Source organism: Aphelocoma coerulescens, chromosome 17 (genome assembly GCF_041296385.1).
Source record: "Aphelocoma coerulescens isolate FSJ_1873_10779 chromosome 17, UR_Acoe_1.0, whole genome shotgun sequence".
Lineage (NCBI taxonomy): Eukaryota > Metazoa > Chordata > Aves > Passeriformes > Corvidae > Aphelocoma > Aphelocoma coerulescens.
Window position 1 is genome coordinate 8,687,807 of NC_091030.1, and position 22,341 is coordinate 8,710,147.

At 50.8% G+C, this 22,341-nt stretch overlaps 1 protein-coding gene across 1 annotated transcript in view; it reads left to right on the plus strand.

Moving 5' to 3' along the window:
• Positions 1-8,180: 8,180 nt before the first annotated feature.
• The window catches only part of NACC2 (NACC family member 2), a 53,706-nt gene continuing 39,545 nt past the window's right edge, over positions 8,181-22,341 (plus strand). Inside the window, exon 1 of the mRNA XM_069031786.1 lies at positions 8,181-8,321. The gene's annotated coding sequence lies outside the window, so the exon portion shown is untranslated. The remainder of the gene's footprint in view (positions 8,322-22,341) is intronic.

Consider the following 22,341-nt stretch of genomic DNA (forward strand, 5'->3'; position numbering starts at 1 on the left):
CCCGGGGTTTTAGCGTTTTCCAAAGCTGGGATGGCACGAGGGGGGAGAAGCGAGCCTGTTGTCGCTGTTTAAGCACTACAACTGTTGCCTTCACAAAGGATCAGTGCTCAGAACAGGGAGACATCTTAAGAATGCCTGACAAATATATGTACATTCGGGGACCACGAGCCTCGCAGCCGGAATAGGATGAAGGGAATTGAACATGACAGAGCTCCACGGGGGGATTGAGCCGATGCTTCACCTGCCTCCAACCAGCCCCCGGGATCCTGGGGTGGGACAGAGGGGCAGAGGAGGAAATGGGGGCTCTCTCCTGTCCCTTCTGTCTCTTTGTCCAGCTTCACATCTCGCTCTCATCACTGTTTTCCACGTCACAGCCCCGGTATCAGCTGGGGTCAGCAAGTGTTATCAATTCGTGATTTATCTCGGAGCGTTACAGAATCCCAACCCGAGTGACGGGAGATCCGTGGTGAGATCTGGCCCAGTCCATCCCTCACCCCGTTTGCCCTGCCTGCACCCTGCTTGCCCCTTTGTTCCCAAGAAAAGCCCCCGAGGTGACTATGGATGCCTTTTTAAATGCTCATCGTCACATTATCCATCAGATACATATTTACAATCATTCATTAAATTAGGATGTACGTTTCATTCTTCTTTCTTAGAATATTAATGCCTACTCCTGGCTGAAATGCCATATGAATATTCATTAAAAAATCAATCAATTCCTTTGCCAGGAATGATGTCATTTGAGCAATAACTGAAGCAGTAATCGAGCATGCTATGAAAAAACGATGAATGCCATCAGATCTAATGTTTATTGAACTCCGTGTGGGTAAATCACAGCAGGTTTTTTCCCATGCTTTTGTGTGCATTCACTGGTGCTCCAGTTTCTCCTGGTGCCAGGAGCCCAGCCCAGCCCCAGCAGGAGCGGGAGCACCTCGGAACAGGTGGGAGACATCCCACAGGGATGGATGGGTCTGGGGGCTGGGCAGGACATCCCATCCCTGCCGAGCTCCTTGTGAAGAGTGGATTAAAAATTTGTCTTATAACAATGGGAGACAAAAGCTCTCAAAATAGTTGTGGGAAACCTGGAAAATGAATCAGCTGAAGGCTTCTTTCCAATAGATCTTTGGCTGGTAAAGCTCTCTCCCCTTGCTTGGAGCATTGTCCTGAGTGGGCTGATGTGGTGGCTTTTCTTGGGGTGCCCTCTCTGCTTTAATGGTGCAGCTACCAGGGCAAACACGGAATAAAGAGTAACAATGTGCTTCAGGAGGGATCATTATTACTCTAAATTTTCTCAGACCAAGACTTTCTCAACAATAGCAAAGGAGCTGTGCCAACGCACGGGCCCTGCTGCAGCTCCTGTGATAAGATCACACTCGAGTTCTGTGGGAAATTCGAAGAGGTTTGGCTTAACTTTAGCACCAAGGGACACTTGATCCCTCACAATAAAAATCCAGACCTTCTCGTGGCCAGCAGCAATATTTCAGGAGATGTCTGGGCTGCTCCATGCCCCTGCCTGGTCCGTTGTCAGTGACCAAGACAGGAGCCCAGGGTTGCTGGTTTAGCTGTCCATGTGCTGCCATGACCAGGGAAAACCCTCCCTGTGGGTGTCAGCCCATTTCCAGCGGGGACAGAGCCGCTCCCAGCAGCACCTGCCGGTGACACCGGATCCCGGGCTCCCGGGGAGGAGGAGGAGCAGGAGCAGGAGCCAAGGTTACCCGCTCCCACCCCCAGCACTGCAGCACCGACTCGTGAATCAGGCTCTGACAGCGCTGACTTGCTGCATCAGTCACATCACAGACACTTCAACCCAAAATATTCCTCTACAGAAAGGAAGGGGAAACACAGACCGATTATGCCAGTCTCATTTACATGCTTAGCTTAGAAAAATCAAATGCCTGACTCTGTCTCTGGCAGTTTCATGCTCTCATCGAGGGTATCATCATCTCCTGCAGAGCCGACACGTGGCCACCTCCTTCCCTTTCCACCTGGCCAGAGTTATTTGGCCTCTAAGGGTGACCTGAGCATCATGATTTAAAGGCATCTTGCTTGTGTTTCTGAGCACCTACATCAGAAATAATGAGGGGTGTAAGAGGATCTGTAGGGAGAGCCTGAGCACCATTTATTGGCTCAGCAGTCAACTGAGTGGTCAGCTTTAAATGAATTAAAATTATGAACCAAGAAAGACTTCGAAAAAGTGATGGTTGTATCAAAGAAATGAGCCACACTCTGTGAGAGGCCTGAGGGACTCTGCAGGGACTTTTGGGTTGAGATACATCACCAGGTGTTGCTTGGTGTCCCCAAATCCCCCAGGCTGGCCACAGACACCCCTCCATTTTACAGGGGTGCACAGGGTGCAGCTTCGCCTCCTCTGCCAGACCCAAAAGAGAAGCTCCTTTCCAATTTTAAAACTCTTTAAAGCAAACACTGACTCCAATGCAAGAGCTGCAGCAGGAGCGAGTCCCTTGGAGAGCTGCCGCAGTCACCCAGGGCTCTTGGACCCGGCACTAACGGGACGTCTGCTCCCCCAGCCAAGTGTCAGATGGTTCATCTGGGGAGCAGAAATCATGGGCAGAGCTCAGAGAGAGAGCAGCCAGCCAGAGCAAGGCTTGTGGTGTCCTGTGCATTGCGCCAGCCCGACTTAAATACCATTTCTGAGCTTTAGAGGCAATTAAATATCAGGATCATTTACCAGACGAGGTTCTATCCACCAACACGTTGAGTCTTTAAGATGAAAGCAGATATTTTTATGGAAATTTATTTTAATGCCGCTCCTGGGAAAACAGTCTGCAGGCTGTGTCCAGGGAGGTCGGAGGCTCCCAGGCTGGCAGCCTCAGCCGAGCCAGGCTGTGAGTACCTGCCACGAGTTAACACAGCCAGAAAATGCCTCCCAGGGCTGGGCTTTCTCTTCTCCCTCTTGCACAGGCACCACACCATTATATAATAAATAATTACTAAAACAGGCCAATGATACATGATTTTCTGTTGTTGTCCTGCTCTCACCTCGGGGGACCCAGCTGGAAACAAGCAGTGCCTTGCGCTTCTGGAGCAATTCTCCCAGCAGGATCTGAAGGATTTCTCTATTTACTAACAAGTAAAGCCTTTTTACACACAGCCTTGTGCCAGTTTAGTCAGGACAAGGCAGCTGCCTTGGAGACATCTCATTTCTGTTTGTTTTAACTTATTCCTAATCATTTTAATGTAAATCAAATAAGCCTGGTTGGAGTCAAAATAATCCACATCTGCACCGTGTCAGCTGCGTGGCACGGGGTGATGCTCGAGCCTTGTGCAGAGGCTTCATGTAAAGAACTCAGAGCTTTATTTACATTATTCATCAAAAATAACAGCTTTAACTTCACCCCGTTCCTGGAAGTGTCCAAGGCCAGGTTGGACAACGCTTGGAGCAACCTGGGATAGTGGAAGGTGTCACTGCCCATGACAGGGGCTTGGATCAAAATGGTCTTCAAGGTCCCTTCCAAACCATTCTGGGATTCCATGAATATCTGATTCCATCCCAAGGGCTCCCTTGTCTTATCCCATGAGTGACTTCATGGGCTGATGTGGGGAAGCCCTGCCCAGAGCAGTGAGGTGGCAGAGGCTGCCAGCAGCGCTTCCCTTTCCTGGCTGACGTCACGGGAACTGGAGTGGATGGAGGGTTGGGAGAGCTGGAGCCATCACACCCCTTCCAAAGCTGGGAAGGAGAAAACCCCATGGAGAAAAAATGTCAGAGCTGAACAGCCACCAAAGACAACAAACAAAAGCCTTTCTTGGGTAAGAAATCATCTCCCCGGGTGCTGTGGCTTTGGCTGAGCAAAGATTTCAGGGGCTAGTCCCAAGATGTGGTGTTAACACCCCGTCTCTCCTCCCGTGTACGGCCCTGGAGGCTGTGGGGGATGTTCTCCATCCCAGCTGCAGTGGCGACTGCTCTTGTCACAAGAGCCCTGCATGGCAGAGACCTCGCAGGGTCACGGCCGCGTTCGGAGAGCTCAGACACCATCAAAATGCCAATTCTGAGCCCTGGGCCTCCCAGGGGAGCTCTGGGGGCTGACATGAAAACATTGCTGGGCTGGAATGAGACCCCCCGTGACCCAGGAGAGATTTACTGCAGCAGGGTTAGAGCTTTCCCAGTGAAATCCACGCCAGCGAGGCTCCCTGATGGGAGCAGAGAGAAATCCTGGAAGGGAGATGGAGACACCACAACACGGGAGGCAGGGCCGGCAGATGAAGTCCCGGGATGGCCACACGTTGTCATCAAACCTCTTTATCTCCATTTTCCAAGGGGAAAGGCAATGTAAGAGCTGCCTTCAGTCCTGACTTGAGCTTCGTGGCTGAGAGGGGTGTACCTGGAGAGTCGCTGCTCTCTCTGGCCAGAGCCCCTGCCCAGCTGATTGCCACAAATCCCCCACGGGACCGGTTCCCCCCTCGCTCACAGTGTCGTCGTTTTGTACAAGGACATTAAAGATTGTCTATTCCTGCAGGAGGGAGCACGACAAGCAGAACTCATCACCTGGCCAAGTTCACTCGGCTGCTGTGAAGGGGAGAGGAAAAGGCAGATCCCTCTGGCATAAATAAATAAAGCACATAAACGAGGGGTTCTGATACATTTTGTTTTGTTATTTGCCGCCATTCACGGTGTTATGCTAATCCCAGTGAACTCTGCTCGGCTGTACCAGAGCTGCCGTGTCCTCTCCTCCCTCCATGAATACCAATCGTGCTGAAGTGGTGCCGAAATGGGCCATCAAAGGGAAGGTTTCTGGGGATTTTCTCCACCTACCACGTGGCCTTGTAGTTCACAGCCCAGCACAAGTATCGGTCACGCGTCGGGCTGGGGAGATAAAACTTATTCTACCTACAAAGCAAACTACAAACATCCTTCCTAATGCGACAATTGATGCGCTTTGCAAAGCCCTCTGAAGGATTGCTGCAGGAAAAGGAGTCTTCCGGCCGACTCCTGGATTTTTGCATGTCTTCCAGCATCCCTTCCAGCCCGGAGCTGCCCCGATGGGTGCTCAGGGTGATCCCCACCACCACCAAGTGCTGGGAATCAGCGCATGGCACACCTCAGCCATGTCCAGGGGCATCCCCACAGCAGCATCTCTGGAGGCAGGAAGGTTACAAAGACCTCGAAGGTCTTGCTCCTTACCAAATTCGCTGGAAAGTCACGTCCCCTCACAAAATAAATCAGATTGGTGCAGAGATTGATGCTTTGCCATGGGCTGGTCCCCAGCCAGGCTGGCTCCCTCACCCAGGCATCCAGAAATACACCTGGAAATCAAGCTGCAAGGTGTATTTTAACCACCTTCAGTGGCCTTAGAGCCCAGAATTTGGAGAAGGAACAAAATCCCTGAAGCTCTGCAGTGAGTGAACAGAGAAAGTTCAGCTGAAGAGCCTCAGCCAGAAAGGGTTAAAGGGACGTGGGATGCTGCAGGATTGTTTCTTCTGCTTCACTAAACCACTGTTCGGATGGGAAAAAAAAAAAAGTTAGCTTTTCTCCTGCAAGAATGTAAATGTTGGGTATTTTATCAAGTGATTTCTTCAGCCCTCAAGCCATTCTTCAATTTGAAATGCTAGATTGAAAAAAACGCCGGCAAGAGAGAGAGAGAGAGAAAGAAAGAAAATATTTCCGCAGCCCAAGAACACTTTGCAGACATTATGGAAAATGTTGCCTGGTTTGTTTCCTCCACTCACTGAACCAATCTTTCGCATTAAAATCAGCAGAGTAGTAAATAAACATGTTTTCTCTAGCCCCGGAGCCATTCCGAGACATCAAATGGTACTTAAGAAATGTTTCTTTCTCCATCACAGAACATTTTTAAAATGTCCATGGCTGAAGGGAGGGAAGATGCTCCTGGACTGGAGCATTAACAGGCTCTGCTGTCTCTCAGAGCTGGGGAGGCCCTGGGCGAGTCACAGAGCTCAGATTTTCTCTCCTGTTGGAGCACTGGAGGAGGAACAGAGGTTTTCCAGCTCTGCAGCCTCTCGCAGCTCCCCGTGGACGTGGCTGGATTTCCTGAGACCCTCGGAGAGGCGCTGGGGGCTTCCAAACCCCACATCCCTGTGCTGAGCCGGAGCTCGGAGCCGCTCGGTGAGGCACCTTGGGACAGCACGAGAGGTGTCCCCACGTCCTCTGTGACACGGGGGTGCTCTGGCATGGGCTGTGGAGCTCAGGGAGGGGCAGGGGGACAGTGCTGGTCATCCCACAGGGATGTTTGCTCCCGAGGAGCAGTGCTGCAGCCCCAGGAGTGGTTTGGGTACATTTGGGGCACCTCCCGTGCCAGGGAAGCTCTTGCAAGAGATATTTCTCGTATTTCACCTTTCCCTATCCCAGGTTGCTCCAAGACTCTGTCCAGCCTGGCCTTGGACACTTCCAGGGATCCAGGGGCAGCCACAGCTTCTCTGGGCACCCTGTGCCAGGGCCTGCCCACCCTCACAGGGAAGGATTTCTTCCCCAAATCCCATCTAACCCTGCCCTCTCTGAGCTGGAAGCCATTCCCCCTTTTCCTATCACTACTTCCTGATGAACTGATGTTGAGGTGCTTCAATGAAAACCAAGGAAGGGGAGCTGGGATTGTCACACTGGAAGGGTTGTACAACTGCTCTGCCTCAGAATGCAGTTTGGGGACATATTTCTCAAGCATCATTTCTAAAAAAAACCCCGAATTTATCTTGAGCAGAAAAGCAAATGTGTTTGTCCTGACCTGACACTGTTTTTTAAAGTGTCAAGTGCTAATGAAATTCCTCAGCCTTGAGCAGTTCTAGGCATTCAATGCTGATTTTTAAAATATGGGGATATTTTGCTGCAGATTTTAAGGCAGCCTCGAAATGATGAATGTTCTCGAGTGTGAGAGGAAAGAAACTTCCAGATTCAAAGAAGTTCTGACATAATCTCGCATGCAAAGCAGACAGCAAGAGGCTCCTGCTTTAAAGAGGTTTTTTGTTACTCCTTTGAAATTCCTTTAGCAGACCAACGCCGCACACTTTCATCATGCAAATTTGCTGATTTTAATATTTTGGGCTTAGAGAGGCAACAAAGCAAAAGGACTTTTTTATTTTTTTTTAGGCTATAGGATCAAATTTGGAATGGAAATGTGCCCACAAGGCTCGAGCAGTCCCAGCTCAGAGAACTCTGCTTTTTGTGATGCTTTGAAGGCTTTTTCTGCAGGAGAAGGGTACGGAAGAGGGGCAGCCCTGGAGCTGTGGGTCAGCATAGGGCATCTCCCTCTGATATTAAATCTGGGCTGGGAGACCATCAAAGGCCAAAACTCCAGTGGGTTTTCCTGGGGATGGGAGCTCATTATATAATGAAATAACTGAGATAATACACGTAAATAAAAATAAATAACATGAATGAGATTAAATGAAAAAAAACCGATTAAATGAAGTGAAAAAATAAAAGAAAAAATAAATTATCAGGTAAAAAAGAAATGAAAATGAAATTAAGAAGGAAATAATAAAATGAAATTAAAAAATGAAATAAAATGAAGTAAAATATAAACAGACAAAATAAATGAAATTAAAAAATGAAAGAACAAAAGGAAATAAAATATAAGCAGAAAAAAATAAATAAAATTAAAAAGAGAGGACAGAATGAGATAAAAGATAAAGCGATAATAAAATGAAATAAAAATAAAAATTAAGAATTAAAAAAATAGACCAAAATAGACTAAAATTAAAAACTGCAATAAAATAAAAATTTTTTTTAAATGAAATAAAATAAAGTACAAATAAAATAAAATAAAGTAAAATAAAATAAAGTAAAAATAAAATAAAATAAAGTAAAATAAAAATAAAATAAAATAAAGTAAAATAAAAATAAAATAAAATAAAATAAAGTACAAATAAAATAAAATAAAGTAAAATAAAAATAAAATAAAATAAAATAAAATAAAATAAAATAAAATAAAATAAAATAAAATAAAATAAAATAAGCTGAGTAGAACACATTCCCGGCCGAAGGGACGAGCTCAAGCCCCGCGGTTCCCGCCCCGCTCCGGGCCGTGCCCGCCCCTCCCGCGGCCCGGGGCTGGGGGGGAGCGGGCCCGGGGGGGGTTCGGGGTGTCCGCGGCCGGTCCCGCCCCCCGCGGCTCCTCCCGCGGCTCCCCCGGGCCGGTGCCGCCCCCCGCGCCCGCCCCCGCCCCGCGGGCGGCCCTGGCGCGGAGCCGCTGCCGGTGCCGGTCCCGCCGGGCCGGTCTGTGCGGCGGCTGCCGGCGCTGCTGGGCGAGGTCAGGGAAAGTCCATGTGAGGAGCGGCTGGAATCACTTCCTGCCGCCGCCCGGCCCCGCCGCGTCAGGCCCAGGGCAGCCTCGGGGGCCGGCGCCCCGCAGGTGAGCGCAGCCCCGGGACCCCGGCCCGGCCCCGACCCCCGCCCCGCGCCCCGGCCCGGCCCCGGCCCCGCCACGGCAGCGCCCGGGGCAGCGCCGAGCCCGCATCGCCCCCGGGCTGGGCTGGGCTGGGCTGGGCTGGGGGGGGACGCGCACATCGCGCCCTTCACCCGCAGCCCCGGGGGTCCCGGGGGTCCCGGCCGGGCCGGGGGGCGCGGGGGGTGCGGGGAGGGGAAGGGGAAAGGGGGACCCGCCGGGGCTGTGACCCCCCCCTCCCCCGGTACCCCCCGTGGGAAGCGGGGTTTGGGGGGGTCGGGGAGCTGCTGCCGGTCCTGCGGCAGGGTGGGAACTGGGGGTTCGTGGGAACCCCCCCTCGGAGGGGGCTGCGGGGCTGGAGGTCGCGTTTGGGGGATAAATGCAGGCGCGGGCTCGGACTTTTCGCTCCCAGGGGAGGGAAACGCTGCGAAAAGGGAGAGATTGAAATCCAAAACCCGGCCGAACCCTGAAACTGGGATTTGGGGATGGACCCCCGAGCCCTGGGGTGGCGGGGGCTCCCCTAGCACGGTCAGATGCGCCCCCGTCCCAGCGGGGACCCCTCTGCCGCGGGGGGCTTGGGCAGCCTCGGTGGTGCAGAAATTGGGGGTAGGAGTTGGGTTTGGCTGGGGGAGCGCCGGCGCTCCCCTGCCCGCCGCAGCCTGCTGTAGTTACAGCGCTCAAGGACTTCTCCAAACATCTTCCCTGCCGTAGGAAAATCCAACGCCAGCGGTACATCGCGTGCTGCTCCGCCGGCCCGGCCGACGGCGAAGTGCAGGATCACTTCCAGCCAAGTCTCCATTACCCGCCGGCTCATTAATTTGAATATTCCCTTTTTTTTTTTTTTTCTCCCCTCTCCTCTTCCCCCTCCTCCTTTCCGGAGGCATTTGCGAGGCTTGTGGGCAGCTTGATGTGCTCACTGCCTGCCAAGTGTTTGCCTCTCGCCCTGCGTAATTGAGGGGCTGGCGTGCCGGCTCACCTTCTCCAGCTGAAATATTAAACAGCAGGAGAAGCTGGGATCGGTAAACAAACCGGGATGATTGCTGCTGCTCCGTGGGGACACTGGCGGTGGGGTCCTCGGGAGAACCGGTGCTGCTCCAAAGTGCAGCATCCCAGCACGGCTCACCCCCAATTTCCTGCCAGATTCACAGCCTGCTCTGAAATTCTGAAAGCTTTTAACTAAAAAGAGCAAAGCTGAGCTGTTCCTTATGAGCTGAATTGCTGTGGTTTGCCCAGCTGAGGACAGTAAGGCTGTGACCCCAAGGTGTGGATGATGGAGGTGATAATGCTTGGATTTGAAGTAAGTGGCAAATATGAAAAAATTAGAGGTCTCACCCTCTCCATCCTGAGAGTAAATGCCCTTCTGTGGCTGTAACTGCTCTGTTTTAGGGTTTTTCCTCCTGCAGAGGCCTTTTAATTAAGGCTTCAAAGGGGAAAAGCTGTCGTATTGGGATGCTGGAGGATGGGGATGGATTTCGGAAACTTAAAATTTGTCGAAAAAACCTCCCAAGGCGGCCGGAATTACAGAGAGTGGGGTAAAGCCTGGCATCAATCAGGACAGGAGCAGGGGGGTCCCACTGGGGCCAGAGATGTGGTTTGTGTGTTGGTTGTGCTGTGGTTGTGCAGGTCAGCGTTCACAAAACATTGTCCAGGGCTCCCCAAGCTTTTCCCAGAGCCCCTCTTTGTTCTGAGAGATGGATGCCATTAGCCAGGATGCGTGTGTTGATGCTGGATCACTTTGGACATGGTATTTTTGGAGCCCTCTGGCAATATAAAAGCCTTTTAGCTCCCCCAGCCATGACTGTGCTTTCCTGAGGGAGCCTGCTGGAATTGGAGGCAGATTTTGGCTCCTCTCAGCCGCTGCTGGTGACAGGGCAGCATCCCCACGCTCGGCGGGAACACAGAGCATCCTCACTGCGAGTAAGTCCAGTAAAGAAAAAGCCTTTCTCCTTGAGCTTGAGCCTGGCTGGAGCGTCCAGGTGAGTCCCTCTGGACTGGGCTTTGGCTCAGATCCCAGTTGGAGGCGTCAGGAGGAGCGAGGCCGCTTTGCGGCATCGCTGGCTGGGGAAGAAACACCAACAAAGCTCCTGCCAGAGCCTGATCCACCCGGGGAGCTCTGAAAAACCTCCAGACTGTGCTTTCCTGGCTGGGGACACAACCCAGCTCACCTTGGAATGGAAATATTTGTTTCAGGCTGTCTTGTTCCACAGCCTGTGGTCCCTGCCTGCCCTCCTGGACGGCTCATGCCAGGCTGTGGGACCAGCAGGGATGGGATCAGAGCTGGCTCTGCTGGCACACCAGCACTGGGGTGCCATGGATTGGGGACAAACATCATGGAACAACCTGGGAAAGGGTGCTGAGACTCGGCTCCTGCTCTCCTCTGTGTTTAAAAATACTCGAGCCTGACAAAATGGGGTTAGAAGGAGGATTCAGCCATGGCTTTGAATTTTTCCAGGTTTTCTGAGCCAGCAGCTTTTCAGGTGGGGAAATAGGGTGGGATGTGCTGGGCCGAAGGGAACTGCTCTGGGACAGCTCCAGGGATGCTGAGGAGCAGGGGGCCTGCACTTGAGTATCTTTCCCCCCCTTTTTCTAACCTGTCTGAGTTTACTTGAATGTAATGAAATAAATAAAACCCAGGCATTCAGCTGGAGGAAATTAAAGGGAATTGTGAGTTCACTGCCATACCTAATGGCCAGAGCGAGCATCGGATCTTGCTGCAATTAGGCTTCAAATCGAGCTGAGCCTGTGTTTGGCATCCAAAGAGCAGCTTCCCAGCCCATTTATTCCTCATCCAGGGAAGTGGCAGCAGATCCGAGAGCCCTCAGCACCCACTGCGATGGGCACACCTACAGGAGGGTGTGTAGGGTTTTTTTTATTTTATTAAATCAAGCCTGTAGAGCAATTGAGAAATAGGTGAAGCGTGCTTAAAGGAGGGTGAGGCTGTTGGTTTTCTCTACCTGACTTTATTTGCGAAGTGACAGGAATTTTGACAGGCTTTGTGTCTTTTTTAGCAAATCAAGTGTCATGCCAGGTTTGCCTGTGGATGAGATCATTTGCAAAATATGTTTCCCAGCTTGCTTCAGGCATAATTCATTGTGTCAACTGCAATTGCTCATTTGCTAGGAACTGTGATTCATTAGCGGTTTATTTTTTGTTGGGGTTTTTGTTGTTTTTTTTTTTTTTTTTTAAGTTCAACTTGTTTTTAAGCAAATGTTTGGAGGCAGAACTGGAATCTGAAAAAAAAACCACCAAAAAAAAAAAGTTAAATCTTACATTCTTTGTAGCCACAAATTCTGCTGTGAAGGGAAAACTTGCTAAAATGTCGTGTTCCCGGGGAGGGAGAGGCAATCCCAGGCGAGCTCCCCGGGCAGGATTGCGCTCGGGTTTGTCATGTGGTTACTCCTAAATGGGGACGGAGGTAATAAAAATCGGACTGCTGGGACAGAGCCTGCCACGGAGGGGATGGAAGCAGCGTGTGGAGCTTCCTCCTTCTCGCTGCTGGGGGGGTTCAGCCCGGAGAAGGATCCCACTCCTGCAGGCTGGGCTGGACAGGAGGGATGGGGGATGCTGGTGCTGGCAGCCCGTGCGCTGTTGGGGCAGTGGCGACGGGAGCAGCTCTTCGGTGCGGTGACCAAGACCCCCCGAAAGCTCCCGGCTCAATGGGATCGAATGAAGATAAATAGCCCTTGGCACAGGTTTTGTGCTGTGTGTGTTCCCGGGGCTGCTCGCAGCCGGCGTGGTTTGGCCTCAGGCTTTTCAGAGGTCCTCGCGTCAGACTTTTTACAGAATTTTGCGTGTCAAGTACATTTTTTGGTGTTGCGTTTCCTATGAAGACAAATATTTCAGTGCATTTTTTTTCCCCTAGGTGGGTGGATGGGGGGGGGGGGGGGCGGGTGGGCAGGAATCGCAGCTACAAACTACTCTGCCCTAACAAACCAGCCTGTGTGGGCTGAATAAATTGATACACTTTTCACCAAAAGATTGATTTTATTTTTTTTTTCATGCAACTCCTAAGTGATTATGAAATGTACATTTAAGCAGAAGTAACTTGACAGGTTGGTTTTCTTTTCCCCCGTGCAACAATTCTCTATAAAGCACTCTTTAAAATGTTTTAGAGTTTTTGGTTTTGTTGTTTGTTTTTTTTTTTTTTTCCTTGAGTATTTGCACATTTTATTTTTTAAAACTGATAAAAGATTTTTTACAGGCCGAAAAAAAAATTGGGAAAGGGGGAGAGAGAGCACAGGAACGTGGGGAGTCTGCTGACTTCTGGCGCGCCGGCGCCGTGCCCAGGCCCTGCCAGTTTGCTGCGGAGCCCAGTGCCAGGAGCCAAGGGCAGCAGAGCGTGAGCAGAGGGAGGTGGTTCCATCAGAGTGACCATATATAGTCACTGGGACGAGATTAAACCCTTCACCTCCCCGGTGGCACCCCCACGGCCGCAGAGCCAATATCGGGGTCTATTCATCATTTGTTAAAACAGCAGGAGAAAATTCCTCTCTTCCCCCCAGCAGCATCTTGGTGGGAGCAATCGGGGCTCCCCTGGTCTATGGGCTGGTGTTTGTCATCCCTGGGTGGTGTCTGGGGGCTGGATTCCAGCAGCACAGCCTGTGCAAGGAGCGGGGAGTTCAGCGGGGCCGAGGTGGTGGTGGAGAAGGGTCCTGCATGCGGGTGCCAGCGCTGGCGCCGCTCCACACGCGCGTTCCTGCCGTGGTATCCACTGGGAAGCGTATGGCAGCCTGGGATATATATACATTTTGTGTGGGGGGACATGTTTTACATGCCAGTTCTCCCTGTCATAGGACAAACATTTACGCTCCAGTTACGTGAAGCATTAGGGAAGCAGGGATTAGGTTTGGAGAGAACATCAATCCTTGCAGGGAGGCTGTAGGAGACGCTGGCCAGTGATGACAGGGCAGAGGGGTGATAATGTTTTGGCCCTCCTGAGCTCTGATGGGATTATGCTGCACAGAGGTGTAACATAAATAAAGGGTTGCTGTTTCAAGGTGTGCCCAAAGGAGATGGGGAGTGAGGGTTTATGCATTTGAAGGTGGATAAAAGGACTTGTTTTCCAAGGGAAGAGGCAGATGGGGCTTGCTGGGAGACTTCCAGTGGGATGCATGAGCCTGGCTGCCCTGTGGGACTACAGACCCCTCCTGGCAGAGGCAGTGATCCGTGGCTGAGATGCTGTGGGATGAAATTCCCACAAGCAGGAGTAACCTCTCTCCATAGGTGCCCCTTCACTGGAAACCTCCCTCAGCACTGCACCGCCCGCATCGACCTTAAAGGACTAAGCCTGAGCAGGATGATGTGCATTTTGTTTGTTCTGTTGTGGCTGGAATCACATCCTCATGGCAGAAATAAGGGACTATGATTTCCTGATGGGCATAAGGAGGCTTTGTATCCCTCTGACTGGATCTTCTCCCTTCTAAGAAGTTCTGATGGACTGTGAGGGAAAACTCTGGGGTTTTTGCATCACCCCTGTAGCTGCAGCCCGGCCTCAGGGCAGGTGACAGAACCGTATCTCTCACTCATTTCTACAAACCAAAGTTGTTTGAAACTTCATCTGTCTGCTCCCCAATTATCTGCTCCTTCTGTGCCTCTGTTTATCCATGCTAACATCATCAATACATGCCCATGCTTAATGAAACATTATTGCTTAGGTTTAATTGTCTCCTAATTAAGTAAAATAAAATTTTGCACGGCGGTTGCAACAGCATCTTTCCTGTCTGGGAATTCTGCTGTGCTTGAGGTACCTGAGCCCTGGGAGTGGTGACAGCCACAGCAGTGCCATTCCATGGAGAAAAGGATGGACAACAGCAGCAGGCACCTCCCCTGAACCTGCTGCTCCTCTCTGTCACCCTGGTTAAATTAGATTAATTGCCAGCACCCTTTTTTTTTTTGGGATAAATCTCTGTGTTTGGTAAACCTGCTGGGATTGTTGCTTCAGCACATCCCCACTAAAAGACAGGACCTGGGGCCGTGCTGAACACCTGCAAAAGGTGCCCCTGTTCAAAGTCAGGGCATGCAAGTATAGGGCTGAATTTTTGACTCTTGTCTGAGCACAGTTCCTACTCTTAATGCATCATTAACATGGTTTTCTGCATTTCATTCAGCTCCCATTACAGCACTCAGTTCCGTCTGTTAATTTTGGTGTGTTGATATTTTTGTTGTCAGCAGTTTTTTTCTTTTTTGAAGCATATAAAAACCATTAGTGTGAAAGAAGATTAAAAAGATACATTACAATTAAAATGTTAATGAAATCGGCATCATACAACTTTTGAAACCATTTAGGCATTAATCTTTCTTGGTCTCATGTCCATTAACTCGGGCGATTCTTATTCCACACTGACCCCTGCTGAGAGAGTCGTGCTATAATTGGATTTTAAGAACTGGGGGGAAGAAAAGGAGGGAGAGAGAAAAGCCTTGAAAAAAAGTGGAAGTTGGGAAGGTTGCCTTCGCTTTCTGCGTGGTGTCCATGGAAATGAACCCGACAAAACCCAGCCCTGCTGCTCCATCACTCCTGAGTTCTGTGTTCCCCCCACAGGGCAGGTCTTGCCTGGAAATGCTGGGGGTCAGAGGTTGGGCAGAGCCCTGGGAAGCTCCAGGCTGGCTCCTCCTGGGCACTGGCTGTCACCGTGACCTTGGGCAGGACACGAGCACCAGGCTCGGCTTTGGTTGATCCCGGTGTAACGTGAGCAGGGCCGGAGCGGGATGGTGCGAAGGCTTTTTAAGGCTCTGGGAGGAAGGGAATGGGAGAGCAGCAAGGAATCGTTTGTCATTATTGCTTCAGCTTTCCCCAGTTCCTCCACAATAGTATTTCTGCATTTTATCTGTTTGGGTTTGTGTTTTTTAAATGGCTCTTTTTCAGCTTACACAATATTTGAATTGGGACCAGCCCCCCTCCCCAGGCGAAAGAGGAGGATTGACTAATTCACAGGCTGTGTCGTGAATCCAGCATCAGGGCTTCTTGACTCATCACACAGCTCCCAGGATCTGTGCCATGGCCCCATCAGGGCTGTGCTCAGCCTCTCCAGCCTCGCCAAGGCTCCATCCCATCCAGAACACTCTGTGCTGGTCAGTCTGAGCCTTACACACTCCTGGACACCTTCTCCAGAGCTTTGCCTGTGCTGTCCAAGAACTTCACACATCCTGTGGGATGCTGGATAAATTGGGAAGGGCAGATCCTTTAGGGAAGAACACAACTGTCCTTGCCAGCATGGGGACGGGGTTTGGGGTTTTTGGGAGGGTGGGTGTGCTGCTCTCCAGGCAGTGATGCACCTCGGGGCTGGCTGAGCTGGAAGTCAAGGGATGAGCGCATCCCCGCTGAGGGAGGAGTGGGGTACCAGCCCAGCTTGTGTTTATGCTGCAAGCACGAATTTTTATTTATTTATTTATTTATTTATTTATTTTAAAGCAAAAAGCTGAATGGGTCCGTGGAAGGCGCAGAGCTGCCGTCTCCCAGCGCTCCGCTCTCCCCGCTCGCGGCGCCGTCGCTCCCCGCGTTACCAGGCGGGCAGGAGAGGAGGGATGGATGGTGGGGGGCTGGCCAGGGAGCCCACGGGAGCTGAGGCATCTGCAGGGCTCGGGAGAACACGCTGGCAGTTTCTCGGGGCTGGGTTCATGCTGTGGGAAGTGAGCCGTGAAGCACAGAGCGTGCTGCTGGCACCGCATCACAGGGACGCGGGCGTTGGGCAACGCTGGGCCGTGGAAGTGCTTCCTTGGAGCTCTGGAGTGCCTCTGCACACGCAGCAGAGCCTGGGGTTTAATTGTTTTCCTCCCTTTTTATGTGGGTAAAAAAAATAATAATAATTTATGGTGGTGTTGTTTTGTGTCGAGGCATTGCATGAATTTATAACCTGAGAGAATTTGGGATGAGGATCCAAAATTGTCACATAATGGCAGGAATGGGGAAGGCCTTGCCAGAGTGTGACCCATCCTTGTCCCAGCTCAGCTGGTCAGATGAACTGGGGGTGTGTTCTGGCACAGGAGCATCCCAGAGGGGTGGTTTGTGCCTTTGGGTGAAACCAGCAGCATGGGTGCCAGTCAAGTTAAATGTCCTTAGGGGAAGGAAAATTGTAGGCCCAGGAAGAGGGAGCAAGGAAAAGCAACCCTGTACACTCACATTGAGTGTTTCTGGCTCGGCACACAGGTGGGAATGATTTCTAGCAGGATGAATTTCTGTGCTGCAGGCTGAGCAAGAAGCACACCAGAATCAATATCTCAGTAGCCCAATAAAACCTGTGGGAATTTCATTTCAACTCATTTCAGGTGATCTAATAACTGGCCTTTCAGGTGACTGCTGGGTGTTTGGTTTCTTTGTGCAGCTGTAAAAATGTAGATTGAGCCCAGTGCAGTGCTTTGGTTTGGCAGTGGGAGCCTCCATCCCAAGGTTTGCTCTGCGGTCAGGCAGTGAGGGCTGGGACTGTTTGGGAGCTTGGGGCTTTGGCTCTGGGTGGTTTTCAGATCCACTGGTGGATTGTACTTCCAGCTTGCAGCACTGATTTAGTGTCCATCACAACTCTGCATTCCATTGGGAGCCAGTGGGAGCTTCAGCAGAGCAGCTGGAGGTACCCGAGCCACATGGTACCCTCATGAATATTTTTGCAATCAAGTTTAAGAAGTTTCCTCATTTACCTTCCCTTTAAGATCCCAAACTGGCTGTTGCTTTGTCTGTGAGTGCCTTAGGAGAGGTGTATCCTACAGTAGTTGCTGACTAATCTGAATTTGGCAGGAGAAACGATGCAGGAGGGAGGACTTAACTTTTTGCAGGGGGACAGGAGGGCAGCACAACTTGGAGGGGGTGGAGAAACCAAGGGAACCTGCAGCCTGTGTGTGTCTGGTCCAGGCTGTCACCCCTGCACAGCTTGGCAGACCATGGAGCTTAATTTTTTTGCTTGACCATCATCAAAACACAGAGAACTCCAGTGGTACATTGGTGATGTCCACAGTGCGAGTGATTTTAAACAAAAATAACCCAGTGGCCTTTACTACTCTTTCAGAAGGTTTTAGAAAGTGAAAGTCATGACTTGTTGGTTCTTTTTCACACCTCCCAACCGGTATTTCCCCCCAGAATCCCTGAAGCACTGTGGATGCAGTTCAGTTGCAATGTATTTATGGGGCATCACAAGTCACGCCAAGTGCCAGCCCCACCACCAGAGCCGTGCTCCTGCAGCCTCCCCTGGCTGTGCCTCAGGGATTTGTGCTGTTTGGGTGGTTTGGTGTCCACTCCCCACCCTGCAGCCTGCCCCTGACCTGTCCTGCATGCCTCAGGGTTGTTGTCCAAAGCCCAAGGTGCAGCATTAGCAATGGAAATACTGGGTTCAGGCAGTTCTCACACCCTGCTGCCCGCCCAGTGCACGTGCCAGTGCTGCGGTGTTTGCTGGGACCTGGGAGAGGTTTTCCCTCCTGGTGTCTGGGTGATGGCTGTCCAGGTGACAGGAGGTGGGTTGGGAGCTTAGGAATTGTGTCTGGTGGTACCACCCACCAGCATGGATGGATGTGTCAGTTCAGGAGAGATTTGCTGGCAGTATTTGGGAAAAAGCCCAACTTCCCAATGCTTGCAAGCCCATTTGAGGGAGTCTGGGGTGAGGTGTAGCAAGGAGCTGCTTGGAACTTGTTTCGAAAGGTATGAAAAGGAGAGATGGGATGGGGTGAAGGATTGTTCTCCTGCCCATCACTGGATGTGGTTGGAGAAACTCTCCAAGTTACCAAAAGTTATTGAGGGGAGGAATGATCTCATGTGTCTGGGATGGTTTCATGCCCAAGGCAGGGGTTGAGCTGCCTCAGTGAGCTCGGACTGACATCCCAGAGGCTCTTTTCTCCTTGCCTTGGCTGCTCAGATCTGGTATTTGAATTTTAGTCTTCATTTTGTAGGTGGGACAAGAACCACCCACCGTGCAGGCTGAATGATGCCCTGTTGTGCGTGTCACAGGCGTGGGTGGCACTGGCTGCACTGTACGTGCTTCCCACTGTGGTCCTGAGGGTGCCATGGGCAGAGGCTGGGGACAGTGGCTCTGTGGGACACACGCTGGTGTTGGCACTGCATGGCAATGCCCTTGGGAGCACAGCCCACACCATGGATCCTGCTCCGTGCTTTCCCCAGATCTGAGTTACATCATTTGTATGATTGGTCCCAAAGTGCCTTTCCTTGCTTCTCGCACCACTCCTGATTTCATCTCCTCGTGCAAGGGCTGCCCCGGGAACCACCCTCTGCTCCTTGTAGCTCAGGGGAGGTTAGCTCAGGTTTAAACCACCTGGCTGTGGCTGTTAAGTCTTGGTGACGTATTAAGTATTTAATATCCAAGTGCATTCGCTTCCCACCCACATCCCCTGTTGGAGATGGGCTGAGGAAATCGCCGGTGCCCACATCTAAGAGGCTGCTGCCCGGCAGAGTTGTATAAATGGCTTCCTCCTGGACCTCTGCTTTTATGTTTAGTTCCTGACCTAATTAGCCATGAGTGATGGTGTGAGCGGAGATCTCGTGGCTGCATCCAGCACCTCATCCCTCGCAGAGATTTCGGGAAGATCCCCGGCTGCCCGAGGGGACACCTGGCCCGGTGGGGACGTGGCAGCAGCGTCAGTGTCTTAATTCCCAGCGCTGCATCCGTGAGCCAGCTGGGCCAAAGCAGGAATCACCGGTGTCCCCTGCACCTGGTGGCAGGCAGGGCATGCCCTGGTGCTGCCACCTCTGCCTGGTGGCAGCGAGAGATGGGAGGATCTGCCTTCATCACCGCGGGTCCGTCTGGTTGTGTTGCAGCTTCATTTCTGGGCCCTTGCTTAACTCGTGCAGTACATCAGAGGCTCTTGTGAAATGTAATGTGCTGGAGCAGCAGCACAGGAAAAAGCTCTGCCTTCTGTGAAGCCAGACTGTTGCAGAGTAATTTGTTTTGTAAGATTTTGAAAGGCAGTGTTGCAATCTGTAACAGTAGAATAGTGGGAAGATGGTCAGGTGGTTCTTGGGACTTCAACAGACAGATTTCATGTCTGTGTGTTTTTGCAACACCTTTCTATAAAGGGAAACATAATTTAAAATATGATTACTTAGTGTTGTAACAGTCTTCTCAAACGTTTTTGCATTATGCAGAGATCATTATCAGAGGCTGATATTAACTTGCAAAGAATATTATGCAAATCATTCTCCTGTTCTTCTAAAAAGAAATTTCCTTCATAATGCAAAGCGTGACAAAAAAAATTGTGCAGAGGCTTTTGGCAAAATTACATTCAGAAGATGTAACAGTTTTTCTGCTTACTAGCACAATCCGTTTCTGCCTTTTGACTGGATTTGCTCAACTCAAGCTGATAAAGGCTGAATTTTAAAACCAGGGCTGGGGCTGGGGGGAGTGTGTTGTACCTCGTGGGTTCAGGGATGGTCAGGGAGGGTTTTCATGCTTAGATGGTTGTTTCAAATCCATCCTGATGGTGATTACAGGCTCTGATATTCTCAGCTGTTCCGTGCTGTCTGAAATTACGTGGTGGTGCCTCGTATTCCGTGGGGTGGGGATGCTCTGCATCACCCTCAGCGTGAGCAGCAGTTCCAGGGAACAGGACTGGGGTAGATTTCATAGGGACAGACTCCCCAGGTGTCCAGGATCACCAGTTTCAGCCTCTGCATCACTGGGACCAGTAAGACCACCCTGAATGGGGGGCACTGCAGGAGTGGTGGCAGGTTGGACCCCAGACGCCGGCGGTGGGATGGGTGGTCCTGCCCCATCCAGCCTTCACAGAGTCACAGGATCATGTGGGAAAAGACCTCTGGGATCATCAGGTCCAACCTGTGGCCCATCCCCACCTTGTCCCCAGCCCAGAGCACTGAGTGCCACATCCAGGCCTTCCTTGGACACCTCCAGGGACAGAGGCCCCCTGGGTAGCTCCTTCCCATGCCTGACCACCCTTTCCATGGAGAAATTCCTCCTGATGTCCAACCTGACCGTCCCCTGGCACAGCTTGACGCTGTGTCCTCTTGTCCTGTCAGTTGTTACCTGGGAGCAGAGCCTGACCCATCCTGGCTGCCCCCTCCTGTCAGGTGGTTGTAGAGAGCAATAAGATCTTCCCTGAGCCTCCTTTTCTCCAGCCTTGGCATCTTCCCGGTGTTTCTCCAAGCATCAGCACATTCCTGGAGGTAATCCTGGCCCAGCTGAAGCCATTGAGGATTTTGCCACTGACTTCATCCCTCCTCCATATATTTTTTGTGTGTGTTGCAAACTGGTTGGATCAGTTCAGAGCTGCCCCTTCCTCACATGGAAACCAGACTGTACTGAAATGGAGCGGATTGTTTTACAGGTATTGGCTGTTCTGCTTTTGTTATAGATTGATTGACAAAAATAGACCCTGATAAATATTGTAAATGACTAAAAGACTTGCAGGCATCACAGTCAGCTTTGGAGAGGCTCATTTGCTATAGAACCCCATTTTTCAGGCACTTAACACCATTTTGAGAAAACCGAGTCCTGAATTTTTTTAGGCATTTCTCAATACAAATGTGATTGAGAAAAGTCAGTAATATTCAGACATGTAGATTGAATTACAGCAGCAGGGAGAGTTTTCACTAACACAGGAAATTTTCAGGCTCTCTTTTTGTGTCTGGTTAGATAACTCAATATTTAAAAATCAACCCAAATTAGATAAATAAGCTGGAAGTCATAGTTAGCATTCGTCAAGCAACTTAGGCTGGATGTTCCAGCACAGCCTGACTCCACCTCTAGCTGCAGGGTTTCCCTGTTATGAACGGGTGAATACTAATCCTTGTTTATTCTCTGCTGCAGAGAAATGGATTTATCCGGAGTTTTCTGCCTTGAAAAGGAGCCCTGGGTGCGAGCGGGGTTGGAGCGCCCTGGGGCGGGTGCGATGTGCGTGGTGAATTCCACCCTTCACACCTTCCACCAACACCAAATCCTTTATTTGGGTGACACAGAGAACTTTTAACACCCCAAAAGCGGCCCCAGGGTGTGGCTGTGACGTGAAAATCAGAGCAGTGAGGGGTTACATGGGTTGGCTCTGCCCTCTGCTTCCCTGGCATCTGCTGGGGTCGCGCTCGCTCCCGATGGGAGCTGCTGCTTGACCCTGGAGATCCGTGCTGGAACCCACTGGGTGAATTACAGGGAGAGGCTGGCTTTTTCTTTTTTAAAGATTGCAAGGCAGGCCGAATCAAAGTAGGGAGGTGTTTTATTCTAAACAGTGTGGCGGAAAGGAATCTTTTTATCTTCTGGGTTTCTTTGTTTCCGGAATGTTTCGTAGCACGCACTTGTAGCAGAGCGGTGTTAAGCACATTCCTGCAAATCTCTTTCTGGTATCCTCTGGAAAAGGGTGATGCTGCCAAAATCAAATCAAATATTTAGCTCTAAACTTTCTTTTTTGTTTTGCTTCAAAGGATGCCTCCTTTTGACTGTATTTCTTTGGGTTTTATAGTATTTCTTAGAAGAGCATTTGCAGTGTTCATCAAGCTCCTTCCAGAGAAGCTGTGGCTGCCCCATTCCTGGAAATGTTCAAGGTGAGGTTGGACAGGGCTTGGAACAACCTGGGATAGTGGAAGTTGTCCTTGTCCACAGCAGGGGGTGGGACTGGATGGGCTTTAAGGTCCCTTCCAACCCAAACTACTTTGGGATTCAGTGATTCCCTTTGTTTTCCCCCCTTTTCCCAATTAACCTCATTTTAGGCTGTGAGTATCAGCAGTGGCTTTTATCCTCTGCTGCCCTTCTGCAGGTGTTACATCCCTACCTGCCTCACTCCAGCTGTGTTCTTACCACCAGGCATTAATAAAACCAAAACCGAGGCCAGCGTGATCATCTCCTGCCTCTGTCTGCTGCAGGGAAACTCTTCCCAACAGAGTGAAAATCGCAAGTGGTTATGGAAATTATGGGGCAGGGAAGCAATAGCATTCCAACCTGGTTTAATTTGTGAGTGGATATCCTGGAAATAAGTTATAGCAGTGCTTAGCACAGGTTCTTCTAATGTGAATGACGGGCTCGCCCTTGTGCGAGCGTGATGCTGCCTCATG